The sequence below is a fragment of the Dipteris shenzhenensis genome, chromosome 18 (assembly GCF_047967505.1).
Source record: "Dipteris shenzhenensis isolate YYH24624 ecotype China chromosome 18, Dip_SZ_1.0, whole genome shotgun sequence".
Lineage (NCBI taxonomy): Eukaryota > Viridiplantae > Streptophyta > Polypodiopsida > Gleicheniales > Dipteridaceae > Dipteris > Dipteris shenzhenensis.
This window is the reverse complement of record NC_141613.1, coordinates 23,848,567-23,871,783: the sequence shown is the minus strand read 5'-3', so window position 1 is coordinate 23,871,783 and position 23,217 is coordinate 23,848,567. Positions and strand designations below refer to the sequence as shown.

The window sequence follows — 23,217 nt, the reverse complement described above, 5'->3', positions numbered from 1 at the left end:
CTGCACTCATCATCATACCAGGGATTTTGTGGCATCTTCCCTAGTGAGGCATGTGCAGATCGAGTCGTGGGGAATGACCTGATGGCTGCGTCCATGACTACCGTGGAAAGGGTGTCTGAGGCGTGGGGGAGGTCTACAACATCTCTAAGTAGTAGGGCTGGAAGTCCCTTCGCCAAGTTGCTCACATAGATGGGGTTTAGGGTGCGATCAAAGTGAACCTGTACACGAGTGGGTGCGGGGGGGACCCTCTCTGTGGCTGGCATAGTGGTAGAGATACAAAAGGCTAGGTATGAGTGATCAGCCCCGAGTGGGGGAGGGGGCACAATGAAGTCGTATATCCATGAGGTAAAGGCCAAGGGACCCAAGAGGTAGTTCACTGTGCTTGTCCCTCCGCCATGTGGGAAACAAGTGAGACCACCGGATGATGGCCATCTTTGTAGACCATTATAAATGATCAAATCATGAACAGCCCCTAGCTCAAGTAGATGTCGTCCATACTCTTTTACCTGTGGTGCATCTGCAGAATGCCTCATTGTCTCGAGCTCAGTTGCATCTAGTTTCGGTACTATGAGGAAATCCAATGCAAAGTCCAGTAGGCCCACCTGCCTATTCGATGTGTGCGCATTGAAGTCACCAAGAAGAAGGATCTACCCCTCCCTGGCTGGAGAATTCGGTGATATCATTTTGAATCGACTCATATGGACTGTGACCTCATGTGCATAGGATGAGGTATCTGGAGGGAAATAGCACACTGCTATAAGAATCGGTCGTGCGTCTGGTAGATGGACTCGTATCCACATGTGTCGCGCATGCTCCTCTCTTCGTGCCACTGATATGAGAGGTCTCATGTGTGATCTAAAGAGGATAGCCACTCCCCCCGAACCCCGTACACCAATGTCTCTCCTCGTCTCCTTCCTATGTGATGACTCCCATGTATATCCTATCATGATGGGCAATCCTCTCTCAGGGCTCTCATGTGTCTTAGTGTAGAAGACCATATCTACGTTAGTGTATGTCTCTGAGAAACTACGTGGATCACACTAGAGTGTGCCATTGCAATTCCACACTGCAATCCTCAGTCCGCTTTGTGTCCCTTTGGTCCGGCACCGTCACAATTCACCCTCCTCTTTCTCCTCCTTTTCTTCCTTCTCCCCCTCAGTCCTGATCTCTTCTCTCTCGGATGATCACTCTACCATCTCTGTATGAGAGAGAGAGAGAGAGAGAGAGATTTCATTAAAAGTCTTTGGAAGACCAAAAGGGTCTATGAGACTTATACAGAAATTGATGCAATGAGCTGAGGGTGGAGCCACTAAGTGGGCATCAACACCCATGGTGAGTATAGTGAGAGCTCTATGGTCTCTCGGAGTGGGAAGAAGTAGGAGCATCAACTCTTGGAAGGTGGTGTCGATGTACGAGGCTGTTGTGGTGGCATATAGCGTGTGATAGGTCGCTGGTGACTATCAACGCGTGTGGCCCGCTATGGTCTCTTGGCTATAGCCCTGCAACGAACGAGTGCTACCATCACTCTTGTGGGTTGGTCCCTTGGTCTGGTTAAGAGGGAAGGGAGGTCCCCTAGTGTGATATGCCCCTCTGTGTGCCTGCGGGTCTGTTGTGTCTCAACCTTTGGCTCGGGTCCTCAAGGTCGCTGTCTCTGTGGGTCCTGTTGGTTGGTGCTGTTCGGCTGGAAAAACTCAGTGATTGTACTCTAAGTGGTGGCTATGTGTCATGGTCCCCTCTATGTGCTCTAACTTCTAAGCAACCTCTTCTTATGTTGGACAGCCTCATGGATGGAGGCCGCGAGGCATCTTTGGTCTGGGTAGGATAGGAATCTGGATAGAGAACCAAGACCATCTCTGAAAAGGTAGTAGTATTGACCTCTGATCTCGTAGTACATAGGGTATTTGAATGCAAGATGCTCCTCTAACTCGATCTCCCCGGAATCATGTAAGGTGCAGATGTGGCCCTTGCTAGGTATGCCCTCTGACTGACCACTGTCAATACAGAGGCGATCTGAGCTGCCCTATAGTTATCCTCAAGGAGTGAGGAAGGTGGATCTATGTATACCCTAGTGGATCGACGCTGTGTATGGAGCTGATCTAGAGGCACGTATAGGCCTGGCAGGAGGCAGAATGGCAGCAGCATGTAGGCAACCAGATCGTGGTAGGTTTTGGGGCGAAAAGGACCTCAGAGGAGGTCAGGTTAGGGCTGGACATGCCCGGGCCAGTGGCAGCCTGCCACGTGGCCAGGCTGGGCCAGCCAGCCCTCAAAAGTGTGCCCCCACAAGGGGAAAATGCGCAGACATCTGGGTCGGCAGATAGGGCTGATTGGGTCGGCCCAAATCGACCTACCAGGTCGGCCAGTAGAAGGGGCATTGAGCCCTATAAATATAGGCCATCCAGCAGATCAGCATTTCAGTGAGCAGAAAGGAGCAGCAGGAGACTTGCCTGGGGCCTACATCCAAGAAGTGAAGGAGGGATAGAGGAGATGCAGACTTAGCTCAGCAAGACGTTGTACCTAGGCTGTCTTCTAGGGCAGTAAGGTGCGGGGACGAGTCTACATAAGCTCAAAGAGGAGCACATGGGCTCAAGGATCTAGAGTTGCCAAGGGCATAGTAGGAGAATTTTTGGTAAGGTTAGAGGAACATGGTTTGGTTGGACTCTGAGCCTCTCTTTTGTATTGTGTCTTGTTATTTGACAAAAAGGTACCTTTTGTGGATTCTATATCTCTCTTGTGATTCACTATCGATTTACTGGCTTTCACACACTAATGGTTGCGAATACACATAAGGAAAGAAGTTTTGATTCCGTAGTTAAACAGTTCCACGTGCATTCTTGGAACGCTCTATCAGTCTTCCGTTTTGCAAGATACCCTCTGTGTCATTCTGTTCATCCCAACCTGAGAGTGGTGCTGATGGGTCTTCACCACGAGGGCTAGGCTCCATAGTAGTAGACTGAGGTATCAAATTTCGCAGCAACAAATGAATAGCCAGCAAGATGAAATGAAGAACCACCAAATAGAGGGGCTGGTCTAGGGCTCTGAAATGGATCAGCAGCGTTCACAAATGCAAGACAGTTGAAGCAATGCGTGAATAAATGTTTCCAGCAGCTAGTCGATGACCTCGGAGGCTCCAAAATGCAAACCTTAATGAAAACACAGCAAGAAAATGCTTCGAAATGCAGAACTGAACTAGAGTTTGAGCACTTGTGGACATAGAAACTACTCGAAGTGCTGCAGCAGGTCTGAAATCCTCAAAACGGCTCACCAGGGCACTTCGAAGTGCAAAAGCAGGTTGCCTATGTGAAAGGCGGCTCCCTAGAACAGGTCCGAAATGATGTAGCAGATCACCACAGTGAAAAACGGCTGCTGTAGGTGTGTTGGAAGACAAGAAACTGCTCGAAAATACCTTCAAAGGCCTCGTAATACTGCAGAGAATGCTGTCAGGTGGTCGACTACATAGCAGTAGCAATAAAAGGCTGTTTTTGGCATTGAAAACATCCGAAACAGCTCTGTTGAAGGCGGCTATGCAGCAGCAGCTGAGAAACCCTAGAATCGATGATAAGATACTCCAAAAGGTCCTTGGAGAACCACACGTGCAGGTGCCTCTTGCAGGAAATGCCGACTAGCAAGTAACAAAGGCCATGAACAGCGGCCAAAGCTCAAGAAGGTCTTGAATGAGGGCGGCAATGAAGGTGGGCTGTGGACTGGCAGAAAACAAGGAGAGGCAGCTAGAGGCAGAAATGAGGCGGGAGAAAGAGACATCTAGAGGCGGCTACAAGAAGAAGAGCTGAGCAGAGTTAGGGTTAGGGCAGGAAGATGATGACATGGCAGGGCGGCTAGGGCAAAGTACAGCAGTGGCGATTACACCAGTGGATCCGGTGTTAGTGAGAGCATGGCAGATCCATGATGCGGAGGCCTTGGTTATCATTGTGGGTACCACGGCGGATGCGGTGCTTCCTCACCTACAGATGGCAAATCCTTCCTCCGAGGCGTGGACCATTATGAGGGACATGTATGAGCTCAACAACTGCCAACAACTGATCCCGCACCACCTTCATCTTGGTAATGTGATCCTGTATTGAATACCCCTCATCCATGCTCATGCCATACAGCTCTGTCGTGAGGTCCAAGATCCTCCAGAGCTTGACCAGGATGACAAGGCTATTGCTAGGAATGCCCCTTCGGAGCTATAGTAGTTTTGAGACTACAATGATTGCAAGGCAGAGGGCTACCCTAGTGACGTTCAAGGAGTTGGTTCCATTGTTGTTGCAACAAGAAGCTTAGGAAAAGAAATATGATGGAACAAATGATAAAGTCCTTACAGCTCAGGAGCAAGGCAAGGGTAAGGGTAAGCAAGATGGACAAATATGACGACGGAGCGAACTCTTCAGATGATGAAGACAAGAAGAAGAGAAAGAAAGAGAAGAAATGCTTCTATTGTGATGAGCCAGGGCATTTTGCAAAGGACAACAAAAAGAAGAAGGTTGATAAAAAAAGAAAGGGGCCAACTCAGAGTCAGGGGAGTCAAATTCAGCCAATGTGGTGGTCAGAGAGGAACTTTTCTTGGTGGCATCTCCCATTGTTACTGAGATTAGGTATGCAGACCCCCGGTGTTACGGTCAGGATGTTTGACATTGAGAGATGGTCAGAAGAAGAGTCATATACTTTTGTGAAGGTGTGAGTGCTTGGAGCCATCTAGGTTGGGGAACAACACAAAACCACATAAGGGTGCTAACGGTCCAGGTAATCTGAATTTATGCTTGGGACATAACATCTAGATTATGCTCTTTGGTTGTAGACCTTGCCAGTTGGAGGATAGGGTAAGACGGACCTTGAGAGCATGGCGCCTGGAGGACTTCAAGCTGTCCACTCATTATGAGGAGCTTGGAGGGCAGCTGGAGGATACTAGTACCTGGAGTGCTTGAGTTCGATGACTGAAGGAGGTGGTGCCATCAGTGCTACAAAAGATGCAACTGTGCACCAGACTAGTGTGCTTTTGTGGAACCGGGCCTGGTGGAGCAAGAGCCATTGGATGAAAAGCTAGGATTCGACATTGACACCGCAATTATCCGAAGGGCTACGGCACAAGAGCTACTAGAGCATCTTCATCGACGGAATGGTATCGCGCCAAGATGTGTCGGCAGTGAGAGGGGGTGTTGGAAAAGTAGTGGTCACCTCGGCATCTGTGAGCCCCCAAATGAGGAGTGCATCGGTGGGGTGGACCAGGGTAGGATGGGGCATTCCTGGGATGCTCTATTAGTCTTCCACTACAGGACACCATCTACAGGGATTCATTTCTATCACATACATGTATGTGTGTGTGCATGTGCATGTATGTGTATCCTTACATGTACAATTGTGTGTGTGCGCGCGTGTGCATGTGCAGGTGTGTGAATGCGGAGCTGAGATATGGCTAGACCTTGTTACAAGGCTGCCTAGGGCTTCACCCTGATGCAACGTCTTCCCCTTGGAATCCTCTTGGCTTGTTGCCTCTGTTGTGCCCTCTTTGCAGATTGTCTACCCTGTTGTGACTTCAATCTACCTTCTGGAGCTTCCCGTGCCTATGTGGCTGCAACTTTGACTCTCCTAGGGCTTCCTCTGCTGAAGGCTTCTCATAGTCTCATAGAGCCATCAGTCTTCCGAAGACTTTAATAAACGTTCTTTGTTTCTTTCTTTCTACTTGTGCAACTGCTCTTTCTGAGCATTTGTGATGCTCTCAAGCCCGTTTTGGAGCCCTAATTCGGTGTGTAGACATGCTACAATTCGTCTCTCTATCCCGACCCTTCTTACAGTGTTACGCTCAAGTCGAGGTAACATGACCTCGGAAGGGTCAGTCGACATTTTCCTTTAAAGGATCAATGTTTGTATTATAATTGTTTGGGCTTCATGTAAATGATAAAAAAGGAATCAAGGTCAAGGTTCTTGGTGAGGGTGACATGGCACTAGACTAGGTGGATCTAAGGCTAAGGGACCTAAATGCATGAAATGTGCCAAGGGGAAAATGGTTTTAATGATATCCCAAGAGGGGTAAATGATGTATTAAGGAGGGACCCTAAAATGAAGACATGTGGCATACTAGATCCATCTAGGGAATTTTGGGGCTTGGTGGAAATTAAGCAAGCAAGAGTTTCAACGTAACGATTTGGAAGAAGAGAGAGTTTACTACTACCACCGAGATCGGCTGGGAGGTGATTTTGTGTGCCTGTGCCTGTGATTTGATGTATAGCTAGGAGTAAACAAGTTTGCATTTAAGATTTGGTATCAGAGTGTAGATTTGGGATCTTGTCGAGTTGGGAGGCTAATGATGAATTGAGAAAGGATTTTTAGTCGGGATCAGAGAAAAAAACTAAGGTGGTAGATTGTTTGCGTCATCTGGGAGGCCATCGGTAGTTCATTAGTTTGGGTGGACGTTGAACATCAGGGTGGCGCACGCGCTGGTCACGACTTGTTGATTGTTGAGCTACTACACTATGTAGGGTCGTTGTTAGCAGACGTTGTCGCAGGTTTAGTGATTGTCGTGATCTGTCACTGTCAACTCGACGTACGGCTTCAGGCCATGAGTGTACACGGTATTTGTGAGTATGCAGAATATCGCGGCAATTGGTTAATCAAAGGGCTGTGTGGTGTCCAAATTTGACGACGCATAACACGACGCACCGATTGTATTTTGGTATTGACTGTCCACGACGTCATTGCAATTGGAGGATATCCGGATCACGCACGGTCGCAAGTTCATATTGGTATCTTCAGGGCTTCTTGGCATCGCGAAGAGGCAGATTATTGTCACTGAAGTAAAATTCAACCTGTCGAAGGATTTAGACAGAGGTCTTCTCGTCGAAGAAAGGTTCCATGAAGCCGAAATAGCTATAATCGTGAAGAACACTCAATCAGCAACACTCTGAACTATTCAATGTTATACGGACATACTCAGCAATGTTGATCGCGTGGAGATACCAGGGGGCTTTCGATTTCTTTTTTCCTTCTGTTTTATTTTTTGGTTAAATTTCTAAAGCTTCGAGGTGTGTGAGCTGGATTGGGAGCGAAATTATGCCTTTGGATTTAAGAATTTGAGGTTTTTGAGATTGCAAGAGTTTCCCTAGCATAGGGAAAAGTGGTTTTGGTTGCAGTCTGATATATGTCTAGTCAGTTGTAAATTTGGAAGTTGGACTTTCGAATTGTAAATACAGTTTCAAGTAGTGTTCTATTTATTTTAAAAAAAAAAAACACGTTCAATGTTCATACGGTCGAGCCTAGGAGGGCTAAGGTGCCTAATATTGCCAATTATAGGCTAGAAAAGTATTCTGGTCGTTGTTGACCGTAGTTCCAATATCATTGAGACTTGGTTACACAAATGGGACGAGGCCTTCGCCATTTGTGAAATCAGGAATGATATGAAGAAAATCCGCGAGGCCACCCATATGTTTAATGAGGCAGCGGATACGTGGTGGATAAAACAGCAGAAAGATGGAGTAGCATCCACTACTTGGGAGGGGTTTAAAGAGGAATTTAGAAAACACTTCTTACCTCCTGACGAAGCATCCCGAGCTTGGGATCAGTATTGAAACCTTCGTTAGAGAAATTTATCAGTGGCGGAATACACCGATAAGTTCAGAGAAAGTGTAATAAAGGTTGATGAACCTCTACCTCAGTCAATCAAAGTAAAAGATTTTATCTTTGGATTGAATGATTGGATAAAGATGGAAGTTCGGGCTAAGTAAGTGAACACGCTAGATGAAGCAATTGACATAGCCCTGAACTATGAGGATGCAAAAGGGAACAGACCAAGTGGGTTTGTGCAAGTTGGGACTGAGTATGGGTACCCGAAGAAAACTGGGTTTAAGAAGAAGTTGATTAGCAAAGGGAGTGGCTCACATCCTAGTGGTCAAGCCAAGCAGGCGAAACCAGTTGAGACTCCTAAATCAAGTACCACCATTGGAATGAAAAGAAAAGTAACGCCAATGGCAGCCCGGGCTTGGTCGAAATCTTTTTTGAACCCAGAGCAAAGAGAAAAGCGAGGAGAGAAGGCTTGTGTTTAGGAAGTTCGGGCTAAGTAAGTGAACACGCTAGATGAAGCAATTGACATAGCCCTGAACTATGAGGATGCAAAAGGGAACAGACCAAGTGGGTTTGTGCAAGTTGGGACTGAGTATGGGTACCCGAAGAAAACTGGGTTTAAGAAGAAGTTGATTAGCAAAGGGAGTGGCTCACATCCTAGTGGTCAAGCCAAGCAGGCGAAACCAGTTGAGACTCCTAAATCAAGTACCACCATTGGAATGAAAAGAAAAGTAACGCCAATGGCAGCCCGGGCTTGGTCGAAATCTTTTTTGAACCCAGAGCAAAGAGAAAAAGCGAGGAGAGAAGGCTTGTGTTTAGGATGTCTTCAGCCTCATCAGTGGAAAGATTGTCCACGTAACAAAGATCGTCGGATGGCTGAGATGGTGATCTCAGAATACGACATGGAAATGGAGGGAAGTCCCAGAGCGGAACAGATGCAGATTCAGCTAGCGGGATCTTCTCAAAGGTCAGTACCTGTTTTGTTTTGTGTGTCTGTTGCTAAGTTAGTAACTAGTACACTTGAGAATATCTTATCAAAGCCCGCAGCAACGGGGTATACAGCCTTTAATGATACAAAGTTCATTAAGATGAAAGGGCAAGTAGCTAATCATGATGTCATTGTGTTATTTGACTCAGCATCAACGCACAATGTAATGAACTCCAAGCTTGTAAAGAGGCTGAAACTAAAGACTAGTCCATCCGACTATGCATATACAGTCAGAATGGCAGATGGAAGTTCAACTGAAGTATGGGACTAAAGGGTTACCCAGTTGGAGCTTCGAATTCAGGACTATGCTGAGAAGCTTGATTTTTAAATGACAAAGCTTGCTCATGCAGACATAGCCCAGGGTAAGGCTTGTCATTCTAGGAAGAATCCAGCCATAGATTAGAAAAAGCACAATTATCAATTCAAGATGAATGATGTGTTGTAGGTCTTACGAGGTGAAAAAGATATACCTCAAGGACTGTTGGTTTCCGTAATGGAAATTCGAAAAGCTCAAAAAGAGTTTTTGTTTCTTTGTACAGCATTGGAAGAGCCGATTGATGATTCTTCGGCTAGCACTGATGTTGTCTAAAATGGAGAGATGGCCAAGCTGGCTTCGTCAGTGATATTAAAGAAGAAGAAAGTTGATACTTTTTGCCTTTGTATAGATTACAGAGCATTGAATAATATCACTATTAAGCACATGTATCCGATGGCTCGGATCGATGATTTGCTAGATGCATTACATGGGGCCGTAATTTTCAGTAAGATAGATCTTAAATGTGGCTACCATCAGATTTGTATTGGAGCCGAGGATGTGCATAAAACCGCTTTTAGAAGCAGGTTTGGACATTATGAGTTTTTGGTAATGCCCTTTGAACTTACCAATGCTCCAGCTACATTTGTCATGCTTTGTATAGATTACAGAGCATTGAATAATATCACTATTAAGCACAGGTATCCGATGGCTCGGATCGATGATTTGCTAGATGCATTACATGGGGCCGTAATTTTCAGTAAAATATATCTTAAATGTGGCTACCATCAGATTTGTATTAGAGCCGAGGATGTGCATAAAACCGCTTTTAGAAGCAGGTTTGGACATTATGAGTTTTTGGTAATGCCCTTTGAACTTACCAATGCTCCAGCTACATTTGTCATGCTTATGAACGATTTACTACGTCCTTATATTGGAAAGTTTGTAGTATACTTAAGTGACGATATTCTGGTATTTAGTAAAAGTATTACTGAGCATCATGAACACTTGAGAATAGTGTTCAGTACTTTGAGGAAAGCCAGTCTTTATGTAAATAAAAAGAAAACTATACTGTGTATGATAAGACTTGAATATTTAGGATTCATAATTACTCTTGAGGGGGTAGAAATGGATGCAAAGAAAGTGGCTGCGATACTGACTTGGCTAATCCTTGAGAGTTTGATCGCTTTGCGATCGTTCTTGGAATTTGTCCAATTTTATCGAAGGCATATCAAAGGATATTCCGAAATAGTATCACCATTGACTGATCTGACCTCAGATAAAGTACCTTTTATATGGGGATAAAATCAACAGGAAAGTTTTAACACCATAAAACAAGCTGTGGTCTCAAGACCAGTGTTAAAAATAGTTGATCCCCAGAAACCGTTTTTCCTTGAAACTGATGCAAGTGGCATTGCGGTAAGAGCAATTCTCCTCCAAGAGGGAAGGCCAGTAGCCTTTGAAAGCAAGAAGCTTTCTCCTTCTCAACGAAATTGGCCAACTCATGAATTAGAGTTGTATGCTGTTGTCCATGCTTTGAAAACATGGAGACATTATTTGTATGGGTCAGAGTTTTATGTTGATGTTGATCATGATACTCTGAAACATTTTTGTAAACAACCCTACTTGAGAGGTCGCCAAGCTAGGTGGATAGAACTCATGCAGGAGTTTAAGTTGACGATTCGGTACCAAAGAGTGAAGGATAATAAAGTTGCTGATGCGTTGTCATGCATTATGCATAATATGAGTTTCACAGTAATAGAGAGTGCTCTAATTACCGAGATTAGAGAAACTCAAAAGGTGGACGAGTTCGTTCAGAGCCTTTGGCCTAAGGCTCATGTATTCAAACCAGGGGCAAAAGGATGACCTGGCATCCAAAAAAGGCCAAACTTATGCAAGATATGGCATAAGGGATGGTATGCTAAAAAGAAATGGTAAGGTAGTAGTACCTAATCAGAATGATCTCAGGTAGAGAGTCATTCAACAATGCCATGATAGCCCATGTGCGGGACATCTAGAAGTCGAGAAGACATGATCTCGTGAGACGAGATTTCTTTTGGCCAAAGATGAAAAAGCATATTCATGAATATGTGACACGTTGTTTTTCATGTCAGGTAAGTAAGGTAGAGCGGGTGAAGCCACCCGGGCTTTTACAGCCCTTGGAGATACCACTGGGTAGGTGGGAGAGCATTTCCATGGACTTTATTGTAGGTCTGCCTACGACACAAGGTGGATATGATTCTATCCTTGTGGTGGTTGATCGTCTTACCAAGATGGCTCACTTGATTCCAACTAGAGAGTCTGTTAGTGCCCCGCAAGTGGCGGATTTGTTTATTAGACATATATTTCGTTTGCATGGATTACCCAAATCCATAGTGTTAGACAGAGATGTCAAATTTACCGGTCATTTTTGGACTGCGGTGTTTGAGACACTAAGGACTGAGTTGGGAATGAGTAGTGGGGATCATCCAGAAACAGATAGTTAGACGGAAAGAATCAACCAAATTTAGAGGATATGCTTAGAGCATAGTGTCATTGAGGCGACATACATGGGACAAGTGGTTGCCATTGTTAGAGTTTGCCTACAATGATAGAAAATATTCCTCTACAGGGTTCAGTTCTTTTGAGCTGAACTATGGTTATAGACCAGCGAATCCAACTATAGTTGGAATACCTCAGAAAGTGCCTAGTATCGCGAACTTTGTGGTTCAGCTGCGGGAGATGCTAGCACTTGCGAGAGCTAACATCCGCCAAGCTATGGATAGAGCTAAGACGTATGCGGATGAAAACCAATCCGCTAGAGAATTTAAGGAAGGAGAAAAAGTTTTTCTCAGAGTTCCTTCGCACTCTAAGTCTTTGACTACAGGAGAGTGTGCTAAATTATCACCTCGATATTGTGGGCCATGGTTAATTCTAAAAAGAATAGGCAAGGTAGCCTATAAATTAGAATTGCCACAGGGTTGTAGGGTGCACGCAGTGTTTCATGTTTCTCGTTTAAAGAAATTTTTGCATACAGGTGACTCACTAATCGAGGGTGTTGTTTTGTTTCAGGAGATAGAGGATAATGCAAGATGCAAACCAACAGGAATCCTGGACCGGGGAACAATGCAAGTGCTTGAAGAGGGAAGGAATGTTATGCTCAAGTCGAGGTAACATGCTCGGAAGGGTCAGTTTATATTTTCCTTTAAAGGATCAATGTTTGTATTATATTTGTTTGGGCTTCATGTAAATGATCAAAAAGGAATCAAGGTTAAGGTCCTTGGTGAGGGTGACATGGCACTAGACTAGGTGGATCTAAGGCTAAGGGACCTAAGTGCATGAAATGTGCCAAGGGTCAAATGGTTTTAATGATATCCCAAGAGAGGGTAAATGATGCATTAAGGAGGGACCCTTAAATGAAGACATGTGGCATACTAGATCCATCTAGGGAATTTTGGGGCTTGGTGGAAATTAAGTAAGCAAGAGTTTCAACGTAACGATTTGGAAGAAGAGAGAGTTTACTACTACCACCGAGATCGGCTGGGAGGTGATTTTGTGTGCCTGTGCCCGTGATTCGATGTATAGCTAGGAGTAAACAAGTTTGCATTTAAGATACAGCTTTTCTCAGATTTCACCTCCTATCTTATCAACTTGTCGCTAGTTTTGGATGCGAACTGCTGCGAGGGTTTGTGTGTGTGCGTAGGTGGGCTGCAATTTGTTTTTTTGGGTTCCTTTTGCATGCAAGTTTTGCATATACACTTTTGCCAGTTTCAGCTCTTCTTTTTTCTTGCTCTTTTTTCATTTTTGGGTTTTGTCGAAGCTATATTTGTTGCGTATGTATACTCTCCATTTTGTGGTTCTCTAGGTTTTGGTCAACAATTTGTGCTATGTGAAAACTTTTCTTGCTGGTCTAGGTTCTCTCTCCTTTACTGTCCATACTCTAATCTTGTTTTACATATGCTAAGCATGCTATAGTTATTTTCTTCCCGGGCCGTATGCCTGTTGCAACGGATGTGGAGATTGGTTGACAAGGACATTGGGAGGTTGTTTTGTTCGCAAATTGCACTATGCAGCTAAGGGGTTTTTTAAAAATTTAATGGCGTTTTGTTCGCAAATTGCACTATGCAGCTAAGGGGTTTTTTAAAAATTTAATGGCGGATGAGCAGCACAAACAAATGTTCTTGGAGCATTCTCCGCTTTTTTATGGGCAGGAATTGGTGCATGCTCTGCCCTAGTCAACTACTCGGGATTACCAAGTTGCAACTTCACTAGGAAAGGCGGTGTGCCCACCTAGGCCAAATGGAAATTCCAACATATTTTGTATATGTGGGACACGGTTGCTCCACTCCAGAATCTAAATTTGTTACAGTTAATAATGTTGCTATGGGAAGTGCCTTTTACAAATTCAAGTGGGATCTCTTTGTTGGAGCATGCTTGGGCACATATGGCTTCACAATGCCCCTTGGTGTTGCATGAAATGCCTTCTGATGCAATGCCTCTCGTCGTTCAAAACAAAGATGTCCTTGAGGCTTCTGGGGTTAAAAATAAAGGCACTAAACCAGTAAGTGCATCACAGAACAAAGAAAAAGACGTTTTTGCTCCTAGTGGGAATGGTTTTGGCTTGATGCCCTCTACGTCACCTAAAGCGGGGGCAAAAAATTCCACCGAAACTTGGCAGACCCCGAGGAAGGTAGGAGAGCTTTATCTCCTCGGACATGGAATGGTGCATTGTCTAATGGCAAAATATTTGCTAAAAATTCAGGAATTGGCAGCAAGTCGTACTCTTTTCCTAGAAGAAGAAGTTGCTTGTTCATTGCCCTCTCATCAGGTAGTTGTGTCACCTTAGGGAAGAGGCCTAAACCTTGAGGAGGACATGCAGACTTAATGCATTTTAGTTTGTGAGATTATCAATTGTATATACCTGTACTACATTTGTAAATATGCTTGAACAGATAAAATGTCTAACTTTCAATGTTTAGGGTTTGTGTGACACCCGGAAATGGAGGCTTGTGTGGGCATATGTCAATCAAGTGCAAGCCTAATGGAGTGGCTTTGGAAGAGCACAATCTTTGCAAGAGCACAATCAGTATATGTATGCAGGCCAGACATGATACTTTGCTGGTTATGATATCTTTTATGTAGGACTGCATTCTTTTTCTGGTGTTGCCTTTCTTGTGAAACATGATTTTCAGCTAGTTGTTGCTTTAAATACTAAGGAAGGCAGATGTCTTATAATTGAGTGTCTTGTGTGGGTATAAATACTTGATTTTGCCTCGGCCTATGCACCTCAATGTTCTCTTCGTAGAGCACTAATTTGGGAGGCTATGCAGCAATATCCCTAGAGGCAGCATGCTTTTATTTGTGGGGATTTTAATAATGCACCCCAGTATGGGGATAATACGTCTCAGCAATACCCAGATGTCGACCTTGGAATGTCAACATTGGTCTCAATTAATCTCTCAGCTCGACCTTGTGGATCTTTGAAAGAAATAAACACCTATGCTTTTAGGCTTTAGAGCACTAATTTGGGAGGCTATGCAGCAATATCCCTAGAGGCAGCATGCTTTTATTTGTGGGGATTTTAATAATGCACCCCAGTATGGGGATAATACGTCTAAGCAATACCCAGATTTTGGCCTTAGAATGTCAACATTGGTCTCAATTAATCTCGCAGCTCGGCCTTGTGGATCTTTGAAAGAAATAGACACCTATGCTTTTAGGATTTACTTCTCAATGCTATGTATCAGGCAAGGCTGGACCATTGGTACATGGTGAACTTGTCAACTGTGGGTGGATTATGCCTTCCCGCACTCTGATCTTGCTCCGTTATGGTTGAGGTTGTCTCTTTATGAGATGTTGCATGACAGGTTGCCAGATAAACGACTTCTCATAGTTAATAATAGTTATTCGTAGCTTGATGAGTATAAACAAATGGTGCGTGACGCCATTGCACCTCTTTGGGAACAATGCTAGATTGATATGGTTATGCATGGAATGCTTTTGCCTTTTGAATGTAGTCGTCTGTGATTCATGAGTATGGGAAGAATTACCTTCATGACTTACAGAAGGTAGTTGCAGATGCTAAATTCAACTGTCGAAATTTGATAGAGCTTAGTCATGTCAAGAATCTAAGTCAGCATGAGCTTGTGTGTTTATGCCAAGCAAAGCATTTGCTATAGAGTAATGATTAGACAAAAGGTTCTTTTGGATAAAAGTTGCTCTTCTAAAGAGTTTACATTATAAGAGGCAAGCCACGAATATATTCCGAGTTTTGCAATCTGATGGGTATGGGACTGCCTCTAGAGGACACCTTGCTCAAGCTTGTGTCACTCACTTTGCCAGACAGTTTGGGAGTCTAGATTCTCATTTGCAGGACGTTTTGTTGGCACGATAGGAGTCGTTACAGCTTGTCTCTCCTGCGCAAGCCCCACAACTTGAGGCACCGTTCAAAGAGAGGGAACTAACTGATGCAATAAAATCATGTGGTAAATGGAAGTATTTGGGTTGGGATGGACTTACTGTGGAGTTTTTTCTTGCTGCATATGATTAATTATGCTTGGGAAAATCAGCAAAGGCCTGATTCTTGGAAGAAGGGTTTGGTCAAGTTGCTCCCAAAGAAGCATTCGTGTGAATCATTTGTTGATTGGAGACCCATTACCCTCATGCCACATTTATAAGGCAGTTGCCAAAATGGTGGTTGATAGAATTAAAGGTTTCCTATATGGTAGTCTACATCCTACCCAATACGGCTTTATCCCTCATCGCATAGCCAGGGGAAATTGTGATGCCCAATCAGATTGTTCGTCATTTTGGTTATTCTTTGGGATGGATATGGTCACTCGTGGCCAACAAACGGATTGGGTGCTTGCACAGCTTAAAAAGACGTTGGAATATTAGAAGTTGGCTTGCTGCGCGTCGTATTCAAATCAATCTTGGTTGCCTACATATAGTTCTTGTTACCTTTCATAATGTTTGGTAAGAAAGATATTTTATCTTTCATGTCTACTCTTATGGAGACTTTTTGGCGCTAGAAGCATGGTTGCAAGAGTATTATATTACTGTTTTTGGAGCATCTCTGTTTGCCAAAGATGCATGGTGGCCTGAATATTTTGAATTTTCGCATACATGTTTTGGCACATAAGGGGAAGATGATGCTGGAATTTGTGCAGGGTGATCAGACTTGGGTTGCTATGATGTGTTACTTACTTTCACAGTTGACCACTCATGCTTTTGGGCATTGGCATCCCACCCAATGGGATTTTCTTTTGGGATATATTGATGGCAAAATTAAGGGATGCCCTTTGTCTTCTAATTGGAAAGAAATTCTTTCTCACCGCAAATGGCATGGCCGCAACTCTCTTGATGGAAATTCTTGGTGTGTTGAGAGTCTGCATTGGTTAATTGTCCCCTTGCCTTGCAAGAACCCAAACGCTCTTATTTCATTTCATCCAAAGGGGTTCAATTGGTAGGTGATGTGTTTCATATAGATGATGGCATTTTGTTATCTTTTCCATTAGGAATCAGGCAGTATTGTTTAGAGCAGAATTATCGGCCCCTTTGGCATTATATTCCTTAGATGCTTCAATGTTTCTTGCTGCTCTACATCGTGAAGGTTCACACACTAGTCCACTACTATTGGCTGATGTCTCAGTTGCCACTTTATATAAGGTTTTGTTGCCTCTACCTTGGATTTCGGATTGAGCAAATCAGATTTGGTCCAGGAATAGTAATGCCAAGTGGTGACGCAAAAGATTGCGGCAGATTTGGAGCTGCAAACTTCCTCTTTGGTAGCAGGTCTTTTTATTGCAGGTGATGGTGGCAAACTCCTAGCTCGAAGACATATTGCTCCTGCTATTTGTCATAGATGTTGAGCTCCATGTGTATCCTTGGTTCATCTTTTCTGGCAATGCCCTTGAAGGCACATGGTGGAGATGGAGAGAGAGTGAGGGTAGGCTAGGGAGAGAGGAAGTGATACTCAAAGAGAGACATAATGAAATGGAAATGAAATGACTAGAGCAAGGAACCAAAATGAAAGTACTCACATGCTGACCAAAGATTGATACTTGATTGATTTGACACTAGACAAGTACAACTCTTATACAGAGCACACACACATATGAACACCTATGCATATGGGATAACTCCCAATGTCACACGTGGCATCCATAGGACAAACTAGACTAGAACTCACACTAGAACACACTAGAACACTAACTCAACTTGGCTTCATATTCTAACAGCCCTGTGACTTGTGATTTTGTCCTTTTCCTACGGCAGCGTCACCGAGCTCGATTTTCTAATGCTTGCTTTGGGAAGCTGCATGGAAAGACAGAAATCATAGATTTTTTTGAGATTCTACTTTTTCCAAGATTCACTACTCTTCCGGATGTCGCTTAGGCAATCTTTCTACGATTATCTAGTGTATTCAACAAATAGATTCCAATGTTTACTTGTCCTATATTGAGATCTTCTGATGCTGTAATTGCGAGTTCCTCTTTGGGATTTGCCTCTTGTAATATAAAATTACATCGATTTCACCCAAAAAAATAAAAAAATCATGTAGTATAACAATTGCGAGTTCCTCTTTGGAAATTGCCTCTTGTAATATAAAATTACATGGATTTCACCCAAAAAAATAAAAATTCATGTGTAATGTGTGTAATAGTACTTCTTCATCATTATTTAGTCCAATTATCTTCTAAGAAAACTTAGAGTAGTATTAAACTCAACCGAATAGAGTCTTCTATAAGAATTTGTTATGGAAATACACCTCAACAAGAGTCTAATAAAAGCTCAAAGATAGTGATCATCATGGTATACTTCCGTGGTTTATCAGGAAGGTTGTGAAGAATATAGTTTAGACTTTTTGCAACTGTCCCTGCTAGATTGCATTGCATTCTTTAGGGGAAGGTTTATGTGGCATATTTAGAGGGCAAAACGTTTAACATGATTTCACTGGATTTTTTTATCAGAAAGGATACAATAATGACCCGCTTTCCTGTAAACTTGCATTAATTTAAGTAAGTGATAATTTTGATTAGAAAGTTTTGGTTAAAAACTCTCATCTGATGAGTGTGATCGAGAATGAAGGTTTGAGGAGGGAGCTGACTCTTCAAAAAGGATACAATAATGACCCGCTTTCTTGTAAACTTGCTTTAATTTAAGTAAGTGATAATTTTGATTAGAAAGCTTTGGTTAAAAACTCTCATCTGATGAGTGTGATCGAGAATGAAGGTTTGAGGAGGGAGCTGACTCTTCAAAAAGGATACAATAATGACCCGCTTTCTTGTAAACTTGCTTTAATTTAAGTAAGTGATAATTTTGATTAGAAAGCTTTGGTTAAGAACTTCATCTGAGAGGTGTGATCCAGAATGAACGTTTGAGGAGGGAGCTGACATCAGAGAGCATAACAATATGCTTATCTTTCTATGATATGGATCCCTAATTTATTCAAGGTTCTTGTGCCAGACACATAGATTTGCAAGCAGAGCACTATACTTTGCTATATGTTTATGCAATTTGAGTTAGGTTTCCCTTGCTTCGATACAAAGAGGTATACAAGTCAGAAATGAGAATATTTGTTTGCAATAAGCACTGCTTCTACATAACTTTTTAAACATTGTGGTCAGATGGTGTGTGTCTGGCAATGATGGAAGGTGTTTTCCCAAATTTCAATGATTTATTGTGCGTTATTGCAACTTGCAAGCCTTAGTGTGAACTAGGGCAAGATGCTATGTCCTGTTCTCAATCCACTGGTTTTAGTGGTTAATTCAATGGCTTCAGAAGAAATGTCTGTCACATGATCATGGCTCTTTGTATGTAAAATCAGCAAGGGATGATTTGTTTTCACAGACAATGGTAGATATTGCAAGGGAAGTTGATGCAGATGCTGTTTCTCATGGGTGCACTGGCAAGGGCAATGACCAGGTGGATTTTGAGGCTCAATTTGTCAAATGGTTTCCAGATTTGAAGTGCTTGTTTTGAACAATCAGTACTTGGCTAATAATGTCTACTTTTTGCCCTGTAATATTGACAGGTACGGTTTGAGTTGACCTTTTTCGCACTCAATCCAAGTCTTAATGTGGTTGCTCCATGGAGGGAATGGGACATCAAAGGCCGTGAAGACGCCATTGAATATGCAAAGAAGCATAATGTACCTGTCCCAGTCACAAAGAAATCTATATATAGCAGAGATCGTAACCTGTGGCATATCAGTCATGAGGTAATTCTGGTTTTGATGAGCATGCTATTAATTCATCCAACGACTTCCACTCCCTCGCCTCTCCCCCGCCGTTCCTTTTCCTTCCTCTCTAATACTACTCCCTTTCTTTCTTGCCTTGCCACTGTTTGATGCAAGCAAGCTTATGTTATTCCAGGGGGATATTCTGGAGGATCCAGCAAATGAGCCCAGGAAGGATATGTATGTGATGACAGTGGATCCAGAGGAAGCACCAACCCAGCCAGAGTGAGTTTAATACAAAGATATGTAATATGATTGATGTCATTTTTTAATGATTCAATTCTAGTCTTTCTTTTTGGCACAACTTTTATTTCAATATGAAGTTTGAAGAGATCCAATCTTTTCATTGATCTGCTATAAGCCAGATACCCGTATCTTTTGTCCATTCTGTCATTTTATTCATTTTGCAGCCAGCAGGCCTCGAGATCCGTTCTTACTGGACGTGTGCAGATCTAATGCTTGATTTTATCATTATAAGAGGAGGCAGAAGCAGTGTGTTCATTCATCCAGCTTCTGAAGACCAAACTCTGAGCTATGTGCAGGCAAAAACACTGCTGCTAAAAGCGTCAGTTAAACAAGCTGTTAGAAAGTGGTCACCCTGTGTTTTGTCTCACTAGAGTGAGTTGGTATGGTCTACTCTCAGGCTTCAGCTGTAAGATTAAACTGACACCGGGCTATCAGATTCTTTACCTTGGGTGACTTTGGTTTTCGTTTCCACTTTGCCCATGATCTGTGCAGATATTCCATTCACAAGTGCCTTTCCCCTGAATTTTCCTTGGAATTAGGTCAGGTGTCTTCGCCTTCCCTCAGATAGATAGCATTAGGACAGTCTTGTTAATGTCAAGAGATTCAGGGGTTAACCAAGTACTTCCTTGACCTCGAACTTAGGCTTCACATAGGCGCCCTGATGGACTGGCCTTGAGAAGCTTCTTCCCTCTGTGTCTTTGGAGGAAATGCATTACAAGGTACATACAAGTAATTCCTCTTATCTCTGGAGGAAAGCTTAAATCTTTCTTTGGTGAAGATTCTGTAAAATCTAATTTAATGAAAGTTAGGTGCAGATTGGACTCCTGAGCCTATGCACGCTTCATGATTCTACGACAGTGTAAGGTATTCCTGCCTTTCAAAGTTTGATCAATCTCTTTGAAGGAAAAGATCAATTTTAGCATATTGGGATGCTCTCAGGCTTGCAAAAGAGCATTCGAGATAAGAGAACACTTTAATGGGCCACCAACGAACAAATAATAATCTTCTTAGCCCTTTTCGGATAAGAGCGGTGGAGCGGAAATGCACTCTTTCAGGCCAAGTGTCATTAGCCACATTATTTTGGCTGCTAAGGATAGCTAACACATTATTGTGCTAAATGGCACGGCCATCTTTACTGGGAGATTCTCATTATTCATACTTTGACGATGACCCAGCACTCACCAGATCTAGCGGCCCCTTCACAGAGGTATTGTTTTTTGTAGTGACACTTCAGCATGGCCTTGGAGACTGTGTCTATCCAGTTCAGCATGACCTTGAGATTCAAGGGATCTCTGCACCGTAGTGTACAGCTGTTGAAGCACTTACTGTGATATATGGATAGAGTTTAGCACACGATTGTCACTAATGGCTTTTATTTTTTGCAGTGGTTGTGTGATTATATTAGTCCAATTCTGCCTGCATGAGTGTAATAGTACCTGCATGAGTGTAATAGTCCTATCCTTGCCTTTGCAGACCTTTTGAAATAGACCAGGGTGTCAGTTATCATCCAAGATTAGCAGTGGAATGACCCCAATAGGTATTTTAATTGTCTTATCTAGGGACAGGCCTTTCTGTCCATCAAATCGTGGAAATTATATGCCCACTTTGGATGCTCATAATTCCCAATGAAGGAAAATATGACAAATTTTTTCCATGTTTTAAGCATGCCTCCTCTAAAAGGTTCATTCCACTTCGCTCCTCAATCATGGAAGATATGAAATCATTGAAAATTGAATGCAATGTTATAGTAAGATTGATTCTTACAAGTCAAACAGGTTTCTTTTGAAAACTATTGAAGTCTGTATGTGTGAGAGCATCCGTTTATACTATGGTCTACACCCACTGTTGGGTGCTGATGATGTCATTGGGGATGTCATAGTAGCTAGTCCCTGCTATGCGTGATAGAGTTTATGGTTTCCAATCTTATGAGTGACTTTCATGAGATTGAAACTACACTGTTGTGTTTTTAGAGGATGAGTTTGGGCATGCTCCTGGATTCATCTAGATATGTGTGCGCTAGCCAAAGAGCTTAGCCTGCTTTGAACTGTCAATTCTGGGGTGTGAATTTGCTCGATAAATCAACAGAAGCTGGTCATGTTAACCCTGTGAATCCTATTATGGTTAATCACCATATATAAAACATTCTGACTATAATCTAGAAGTGTACAGGCAGTGGTCTTTTTCCTCAGGATGACCATCTCTTTCCAAATTATTGAGCCTTAGAGCTGTCAAAAAAGGATCGCGGCCAATCCTGCACTGACTAATACCTGCATCAGTCAGCACTTGCAGAGGGAATATCTGAGCTCTTCAGACAATTACGTCTGATAGTTTGGTGCATTACATCCTATGAAGTCCACATGCCACTTCTAAATAATGGTATGAATAGACAGTCTGTGTTTGACTGAAAGTTGGTGCAGTCTTAGGGAGAGCTTTTAGTTTTAATTGCAAAAATGCATATTTCTTCCCTTGTGTTTCTAGCTGTATTGAATGTAAGTGAGTATGCTTTTGTTGTTTCTTGACTTTGAGAATTTTCTTTGGTTATTTGTCTATTGACAGGTATGTGGAAATCGGTATTGAAGCTGGCATACCTATTTCTCTGAATGGTGAAAAATTGTCTCCTGCAAATCTTCTCGCTGCATTGAATGACATTGGAGGGCGGCATGGGGTTGGACGTGTTGATATGGTTGAAAACAGGTTGGTGGGATGAAAAGTCGGGGGGTATATGAAACTCCTGGTGGAACCATTCTCACTTCGGCCATCCGTGAGCTGGAGTCTTTAACTTTGGACAGGGAAACCATGCAACTTAAAGATACTCTCGCTCTCAAGTATGCTGAACTTGTCTATGCAGGCAGATGGTTTGACCCACTTCGGGAATCCCTAGATGCTTTTATGGAGAAAGTTTCTGCCACATCGAGTGGCAGTGTGACCTTAAAGCTATTCAAAGGCTCAGTAAATGTGGCTAGTAGGAAGAGCCCATTTAGCCTTTATCGTGAAGATATTTCTTCCTTCGAAGAAGGTAGTGGCATTTATAACCAAGCCGATGCTGCTGGATTTATTCGCTTGTATGGTCTTCCAATCCGTGTACGGGCGATGCAGCGGTACGGTTTGTAAAGTTATTTGGGAGAGAACATGGAGGAGGCAGTTTGAGAAGATTCTTCACATGGGATACGAAGCCTCTTGCAACTCTAGTTTTTTAAAGGATTTTGTTGTATCCTCCGGAGAATGTGTTGCATTTAAATCCCTCAATATGTTTACACAGGAGAACCACGGACAACTATAAATTCTTAAGTGGTGGGGCTTGCTATATTGCGACAAGTTTTTTCTATCTTAAGTGAAGTAGCTTGTCTAAGCATTTTTTACTGAATTGCTTGTTCATAAAATGAAATCATTTCGTCGTCACAACCAGGTGTAGGTTGAATGAAGAGAATATGGACTTTTTGATTAGCCTTCTCCGTCAGTGCTAGCGTTCGTCTCGGTTGATCTCCAGAGTGCTAACAAAACTCAATATGAAGACCTTTGTATCAATGGATGCTCAATTATATGTGGGTTTGTGGATATGCATGAGAGAATATGTATAGTATGGCCTATAACCACCATTGGGCATTGATGGCATTCATGGGGATGCATAGTAGCTAGTCCTTGCTTTGCATGATGAGTTCGTGGTTTTCAATATTGTGTGTTCAAAAGATGAGTTTGGGCATGCTCTTGGATTTATCTATATATATGCATGTCTTTAGATCATAATTTGCTAAATCTGCAAGCATGGATGATACCCTTGTGTATCTTTGGGATTGCCTTAGGATAAATAATTTTTGAAGAGGATGCCTTGTTTCTCATTGAACATGTAGATTGAGGAGAGTATAGCACTAGGTCATCGTTTGGAGTTACATATAGACATTTCGAGAGTGATTGGGTGTTACCATAAATATTTTATTGGATATGAAGTAAACTTGAATTGAG

General features: G+C 42.8%; 1 pseudogene across 1 annotated transcript in view; it reads left to right on the top strand.

Moving 5' to 3' along the window:
• LOC147890979 (argininosuccinate synthase, chloroplastic-like) overlaps window positions 1–22,727 on the top strand; it is a 96,564-nt pseudogene extending 73,837 nt beyond the window's left edge. The window contains exons 6-9 of the transcript XR_015542604.1: window positions 18,624–18,698; window positions 18,808–18,993; window positions 19,148–19,236; window positions 21,814–22,727. The product of XR_015542604.1 is annotated as an argininosuccinate synthase, chloroplastic-like (transcript). The remainder of the gene's footprint in view (window positions 1–18,623; window positions 18,699–18,807; window positions 18,994–19,147; window positions 19,237–21,813) is intronic.
• Window positions 22,728–23,217: the final 490 nt, after the last annotated feature.